The following is an 8,251-nucleotide window of genomic DNA, read 5'->3' on the forward strand; positions in this document are numbered from 1 at the left end:
GGTCTAGAAGTGGAGAAGACACACAGCAGCACAGGGCTGGTGCCCTGGCTTTCCCTAAGGCCTGTGGGCAAGCTGATGGAGGCTGAGCTGGGTAGAAGTGTCATGCCCAAGCTTCACATCCAAGTAACACTGCTGCTGTGTGATGGAGCATGCACAATATCAGTATTTGTACACAAACTTCCTATTGAGAATATTTTAAAGATACTAAAAATTAAAACAAAAACTCACTGTGGAAAGACCCAAGTGCAGAAGTATCCTCATGAAATTTGGAAAGAGTGATCTGGACAAGGTAAAGATATTGAAAAGCCCTGGTTTTGCCAGCAATAACACCATAAGCAGGACTGCCAAGTGTTAGAAATGCAGAATGATAATTTTTGTCTAGTTTTCAGACTAGAAAACCAATTTTAAACTGGATCTTGGAACCCATGGGAAGCTTTCAATGGTGCTCATTATGTGATAATGATGTACTTAAGAAGTGATGTGCTTAAGCCACCTTAAAAAGGCCACAAATGTCTTGTGAAACAGGATACCCTTTGTATAACCAAAGCATGCCTTGCTAAGGGCTGTGGCCCCGAAGAACTACTAAAAGACTGATAAGGGAACTATCCTACCCAAGGAGGCACAGAGAAGTTGAATAATTGCCAATAGGCATGGGGTCAGCAAAGATCTTCGGTAACTGGAGGAAAAGTAAGGCAGCAGAGGGAGATCGCGACCCACCGACTCAATTCCAGACCAAAAAGACTTACACCCCCCCACACACACCTTGAGCATGTGCTGTAGAATAAAAGAACACTGCACCTTTAATTCGAAGCAGGGAAACTTCAGCCCAATAGAAACTGCGGTAGATAAGCGACTACCAGTAAATGTTTGGGGAAAGAACTTTGGAAACTAAATATGTAAATCTAAACTGTATAAATTGCTTGCCCGTCGAGGTATAAGGTGTGCTAGCTTTGTGGATGTCCCCCTAACCCCCATCTTTGCACAAACATGAATGGGAATAAAATACCTCTGCTCTGTGTGTATATTGGCATTTTGCACACCAGGTAAAACAACCCCACTTTTGGGACAACAATAATGCAGGTAATGTGTCTACGCTTCTTCCTAAAGCTGGAAGCTGACACCAGCCCTCCTGCACAAGGGAAGACATCCCAGCTGAAGCAACAGACAACTTGAGCAAGGAGCATCACCTCAGGTGACCCATTTCTTGTGCATGGCTTTTCCAGAGTTGAGAAAGGTGAAGGATTTGAAGGGGAAATTCTCACTGGAACTGCTCAGCAGTGATAACTTGTGACTGAGGAGTGATCTGGCATGGAGGGCAAAGAGGCCCAGCTGCAAGAAGCGGTTAAACTGACTGAAAGCAGGAATGCCAGAGACAGAAGGGAGTGAAGTTTCCCTTGGTGCTGAAATAAGAAACAGCCACAGCATTGGCTTGTAGCCATCCTGGAATGGGAGGCTCATGGGCCACCTTTGGGCAGCAGGGCTGGGCTGGGGGATGGACCCAGGGCCAGGCTGAGGCTCGTGACACTTCTTGGCAGACTTCATGCAGAACCACATATTGCACTAGGACTCTGCCCAGTGCGTTGTTCAATAATTTTTTTATATATATTAAAGCACAAACGTGTTGAATTCACCTCAAGGGGTGCCATAAAAATTCCCCAACAGATTGATCCAGCTATGCGGAAAAGACAACTCTTGCCCTGCCTTGCTAGGCTTTTACAATAAGGGATCTGCTCCAGCACGGGCTTCCCACGGGGTCACAGCCTCCTTTGGGCATCCCCCTGCTCCAGCACAGAGTCCTCCCCAGGCTGCATGTGGAGATCTGCTCCCCCACAGACCTCCCTGGGCTGCAGGGGGACAGCCTGCCTCACCATGGTCTTCCTCATGGGCTGCAGGGGAATCTCTGCTCCGGTGCCTGGAGCACCTCCTCCCCCTCCTTCTCTGACCTGGCGGTCTCCAGGGCTATTTTTCCTCACATGTTCTCTCTCCAGCTGCAGTTCCTGTATCCCAGCAACTTTTTTTTCCCCTTCTTAAATACATTATCCCAGAAGCACTGCCACTATCACTGATGGGCTCAGCCTTGGCCAGCAGCAGGTCCGTCTTGGAGCTGGCAGGAATTGGCTCTGTCAGACATGGGGGAAGCTTCTAGCAGCTTCTCACAGAAGCCAGCCCTGTAGCCCCCTGCTACCAAAACCTTGCCACGCAAACCCAACACAGTACATAATCCTCCTACTTTCAGAGCACAGCCCTTGTGAGCAGATCCCCCCTAATCCCTTGACACACATCCCACTCAACCAGGCACATCTGCTCAGCAGTCTTACCCCACTCATCTCCTTGTTCCAGGGCACAATCAGCAGTGTGAGATAGAAAAGACTTTTCTCTGATGTTCACTGCAGCGTATTTAATGCTCCACTACAAAACCAGAAAAGCACTAGCAGGTTTCCCAGGGAGAAGCATGACTCAGGGTGCACCCTGACACACAGCCTTTGGGACAGTGCTCCCAGCTTGGGGGGACACAGGGTCACACTCTCCCAGATACTGCTCTGGTCTCTCCAAGAGGCAAATAGTTACAGCTGTGCCAAACCAGGCTAATGCTGGTGCATCGAGTGCAGCTGATTCAGATTTGTGCTGCTGGCAGAGAAGAGGAATTGGCACCTCAGGGGAAGGTTGGCAAGAGGCAGGTTATTGGAGATGGCATCCTCTGAAGGATGAGCTGAGCTAATGAAAGAAGTGTACAAGTATTTCACTCTGAAGATTTATGTGGCTTGGTGGACTAGGCAACCTATAAAGAGAAAAGTACTCCATGGTAATTCATTCTATTCTTGTTATAGCTCTAACGAAGCTGCATCTCTCACAGTGGCAAGAAGGAACCTCTCCAGCCTAAGAGCTGTGTTAAATCAGCATGAGCTCAATGTCCAATTTTTCACATCTTGAATGCTATTTCCATATGAGTTTAGTAATAAAACTAACACCTTTTGAACCACATGCAATAAAGACAGTTTTCACTGGATACATATTTCCCTGTTCCAAATTCAAACTTGGAGGAAGCTCAGAGCAGAAAGGGGCAAGGACCTGTGCCCTCTGGAAGCACACAGCAAGTAGTAATTAAGTTCAGCTCTAAAAAGATTAGGAGTGCCTGACTATTGCACATCCTCCATATGAATTTGAAAATGTTGATTTAATTTAAATAACAGCCTGAAGAACCTAGAATCGGAAAAAGCAGAAGATCCCAGAGGCATCTCTTTAAAGGAGATCATTTGCACAGGGCAGGAGCGAGAAGGGTCCTGCTGGAATGCCTGCAAGCAAAATTCCACTGCAGGATGCTGAGCCTTCAGGGACCAGGGCTGCTGGGACCCACCACAACCACACAGACCTCAGCCAGCCCCAAGCCAAGGGACAATTCAAGTGCTGCCTTAAAGCTGTTCGAGACAAACATCTGCAGCTGGGGAAGCTCACGAGTCCTGCAGAGCAAGGAGAAGCAGGTGACCTGCACTTCATCTCACCTAGAGCTGCATTAGCCCCTCTTGTCCTCAAGCACCCTGCAGTGAGGCAACAAGATAGGGGAGGGATACCGGGATTTTGGGGAGCAATGGGAAGCAGTACCCAGGGAAGAGGACAGACAGCAGGTACATAGTAGGGAGTGCTCATTGCCCTGCAAAGGTTCAGCAACATCTCGTGAAGGACTAGCAAAGTAATCCTAAAAACAGGCCTGATGAAATTCAGATTTGTCAGGTATGAGATTTGCTCTCTACTTGTCTGATACTTCACACAGCTTAACACAGGAGACAGACACCTCACTTTCCCTGTTCACCGTTTCCTCCTTACCAGGCTGTATAAACATCTACTTTTTCACCAGTCATGCACTTGCTAAGAGAAGCAATTTTCAGTTGTACTTTTCACCCAGTATATCTTAATTGCAAAAGAAAACAGACACAGCTTGTTTTATTCATACCATCTATTAATTTGTTCTTAAAAGCTAACCTCCCACTGAGTTACATCTCCTTAGTATCACAGCTATTATTTTAGTATGGAGAGTAGATCATTTATGTTTCTACATGAACTTACTAGGGCACTCAAGAGTTGTTTCCACCCTAATTTACACACTTGCACAACTGGTTAGGTTTCAGATAAGAGCAGCACTCAGCAGTACCCGAGGGACAGGTTTGTCAGGGTGTTCTGGTATCAGACCCTTTTACTCTGTACCAGGGACATGCATGAATGCAAGTGAAAACCAGGGCTATGTAGATATTTGAAGATCTTCAAAAGGAAGACATCTACATTCCCTTCCCTACATTTCCCAGCATCATCAGATGGTCTTTGTGCTTGGCCAGATAGGTCAGATCATGGTTCTAATAGTTCCTTATCAATGGTCCTTGCAGGAACATACTGAACAAGCCAGTTTTAGATAAGAGCAGAGAAAAAGCTGTTGACAAGAACAGGGAAATTCATTCATGGTGAGAGCACCATGGGCCCAGAGCTACATGCACCTTCCACACAGGAGGAGCAGTCTCTCCTTGTTAGGTTCGAATAATCAGAAATCAGAGCAGACAGAAAGAAAATAGGCTGTAAAAGTGTCAGACTGCTCAGACAAGGGAGGTGCGATTCTGGCAAAACATGAAGATTAGCAATGGAAATAGAAATAAGAAGTTAACTGCTTCTTCCAGCCTCGCATCACCGGTTTTGGGGAAGGGAGTAGCAAAGGAACTCATGGGCTTTAGAAACACAAAACCCAGATCTCCTGTCACCTCCGCTTCTTCCTTAAACACAAGAGTCCTCTTAAGTCTGCTGTGTCAAAGACACATCAGTACCAAGTCACCAAGCAATGTACTGGACTGGGTTTAGCTGAAGGGCAGATGCTCTCCAGTACCTTTCCCCAAAGCTCAATGTGCACAGTTGCAGGCAGAGTGGTGATGAAATTTCAGCAAAGTTGCTGCAGTATCTTCATTTCTATAACTCATCCTAACTGAGCCTCTCATCCTTTCCTTCCCAGTACTTTACAAAGAAAACCATCAGATTAAATGGCTGTTTTCTAGCTAAAAAAAAAAACAAAAAGCACTAAAGCCAAGGAGTAGGTCTCCTCACAGCAGAGTAGCTCAGGAATCAGTAAAAGGCAATCATCCCACTGAAGCAGTGCCCTCGGGACAGTATTGCTGCTCACAGGCAGTGCTGTACACAGTTTTTTCCATCCAGCTTAGAGAAACCTCCTCCCCCAACAACTGACACCGAGAGGACAGAGCTCCTTGCAGCTTCATAGCTGGCAGTGTGGTCTGCTGCCAGCTGGACACTGGCCAGCAAGGCAATGGAGTACACAGTGTGGATTTTTCACATTTTTTTTTACTAATAGCCTCCAAAAGAAATTGCTATAACATCAGGGAGTGCTGACTGGAGACATTTAAAGAGCTAGCTCCATCCTCCCCCAGGGAAGGGCACAATAAACTTCAGTTTGGCTTCTTTCTCCCGAGGCAAGTTTCCCAAGACCCTTTCCTCCCACACTGCCCATGCCACCAGAAGAGGTTGTTCAAGCTGGTTTGACTCCTCTTAATTTCTGTTGAAAAGAGGTGAAAATGCAAACAGAAGTGTTTTGTTCTCACTGTGTCAGAAAGAAGGCTAGTCACTTACTACAAAGCAATGGAGAAGATTTAACAAGGGAAATACCCACTTCAGGTGATGTTCACAGTCACCCCCTTCCCCTGAAGTGGGTTACAAGCAACGAAGGAGGAACATACATGCCAGCACAGTTCCCCTCTCCATGAAAAGGGGAGTCAGACAGGGACTTAGAGACAGCAAAGCAAAGACAAAACTGGATCTGCCTCATTCACAGCATTGAGTCCTCACCAGAGGATGCCATCAGCTGTAACTGCAGGTCTGGAAAGGCTCCTTCACGTGGGCCAAAACCCAAAGAGCAAGATGACCCCTCCTCTGACAAAAACTGTTGAAATACTCTTTTCAGTGTTAAAAGCTTGACATGATGTAGAGGCATCACATGCTCCTACAAACAGACCTCTTCTGGGAGACCCATAGTGCTGAGACATAGCTGCTGGATTGCAAAGTGCAGGCTCTGGGGGAGGACAGCTCTGCATCCACCACCTTCACAGCGGCTGCTGGCCCTGACTGGCCATGCACAGGGACACTGCTGTCAGTCTCACTGCTCAGGGGGTGGTGGGACCCCCCAGATCTGTTGTTTGCAGGCAGAGGTGCCAGGGCAAGTCATCTTACTCTTAATCACCTGTCTACATCCACCCTGCTGTGCCTCCCTGTTCTCATTTTTTAGATTTCCTTTTTTTTAAATGCTGCCATGGGGAGTTTCTTGGACATGCTTTGTTTTCTCATTGAGTTTTGGCACACCATTTAGTCAGGCTCGTAAGATGAACTTTGAAAGCAGCTCTAGCCTGCTAAGAGGCTCCTTGCTCTTAGGGTTGGTCTTAAAAAAAGATAAAAGACTAGTTGTCAGAGGTTTTCTTCAGACTCCCTCCTTCAAATTGTTTATCTGTATGTGGATGTATTTGCCTTATGCCCTCCTCCCGCTGTGCTGCACCTCCCTGTATGCCAAACACTTCTTGAACCACTCTTGCCTTCCAAGTCCAAGACAGCAACCCTGCTCACTTTAAGACTGGCCAGGCAGCACAATTCAGTGCTTCAGCAGCTTATCTTTACACCTCATCCTGCCCAGACACTCACCAAGTCTGTCGGGGCAACCTGAACTCTCCCATTAAAACGGCCTGCTGTGTTTCTGCATATTCTCTGCCTCCCTGGACAGCATCACTGTCTCACCTTGGCCTTGGGAGTACAACCCTGGCACTACATTTCTTTTAGCAGTCTGAGATGTCATCTGCAGAAATTACATTGTTCTTATCTGTTCCCACAGATACAGTGGGAACCTCACAGCATCTCTCACATACAACACCCATTCCTATTCATCCTTTTTGCACTGGCAGCCTGGCAATGCATCCACACACCTTAAAGACAGGTTAAACTGTTACTTTTTGTTTGTCTCTCGAAAACAGAGAAAAAATAGTTACTAGTGTGCTGAAAGACAAAATAGCCTTGTATCATCTGAAAGAGAAGGTATACCTTTTAAAATATTTTTTTCTTCCTTAGACAGTATTCAAGCCTTAATAAGGCCCCAAAACTAGCTTCAAGATGGAGATTTTTTCATCAAGTCACACCAACAGCAGTAACTAAAACACAGAAGCAACCTGGGGCACACAGCTGCGCTGAGTCAATGCACCCACTGCCTTGCTCTGTATCACTTTTAACCTTGTTAAGAAGCACATCAATATCAGCACAGTGAAGATTATGCAATTTTGAAGAGAAAAAGCACCTTGCAAATAAGGCACTCCCCATATGGAACGAAGCCCTCTCTCCAGAAGGAGCACAAGCACACACTGCCCCTTCACCTGCCATTGATTTGCCTTTGGGAAGGGGCAAACAAGTCAGCAGCAGGAATGAGGGCAGGAACCAGAGGCATCAGATTAAGAAAACAGTAAAACTAGAGAACAACAGATCTCCTCAGAGTGCAAGTTTAAATCCAGGATTTCTGCGCTTCATCTGTGAAATCATTCACAGTCTGGAAATACAATTCTCGCGTTCTCTATCTGCTCACACGCACAGCAACATCGGTCAGTAATTCGACAAAAGTTCGGTTGATCTCAGGGGTTTTCATACAGCAGATACCGTTACTTAAATCAGAAAAGGGCAGAAAACACTGCTCAGTTCACATACGTTTTCAGCCATTTTAAATGGGAATGACTATGAATTAAACTCAACAAAAAGCCTTACATAGCAACTGGCAGACAAGGAGTCTGCATGGCCCTGAGAAGGGCGTCGTTAACATTCCTCCTTCCAGACAGCCGTCTAAGGGAATACAGCAGAAGAAACCCAAAACTTCACTGCCATTATCACAAGAAGAGGATTAACTGTGACAAAGCGTAACTGCGCTGTGCCCGCTGTGACACCGAGCGCCGCGGGAGAAAGAAGCCAAAGGGCTCTCTGCCCCCTCCCTGCCTCCCCCCCACCACTTACACCTCAGTTCCCTGCCGGAGGACCGGTGTGCCCTCCACCCTCCCAGGGAAGCCCTTGGTTTCCCGGCGTAATGCGGAGAACACACCAAAGCATCCCCGGCAGATTGCAGCTTCCCTGGATTTGGTTGCCTCGAGCACGCGAAACGCGCTGCTGCTGAAAAAAAAAAAAGCACTGCGCCCATCTTGACACTGCTTTTCGACACAGGCAACCGCCGTTCTGGCGAAGGAGGTCA

Source organism: Haliaeetus leucocephalus, unplaced genomic scaffold (genome assembly GCF_000737465.1).
Source record: "Haliaeetus leucocephalus isolate CR32 unplaced genomic scaffold, Haliaeetus_leucocephalus-4.0 Scaffold678, whole genome shotgun sequence".
Taxonomy (NCBI): domain Eukaryota; kingdom Metazoa; phylum Chordata; class Aves; order Accipitriformes; family Accipitridae; genus Haliaeetus; species Haliaeetus leucocephalus.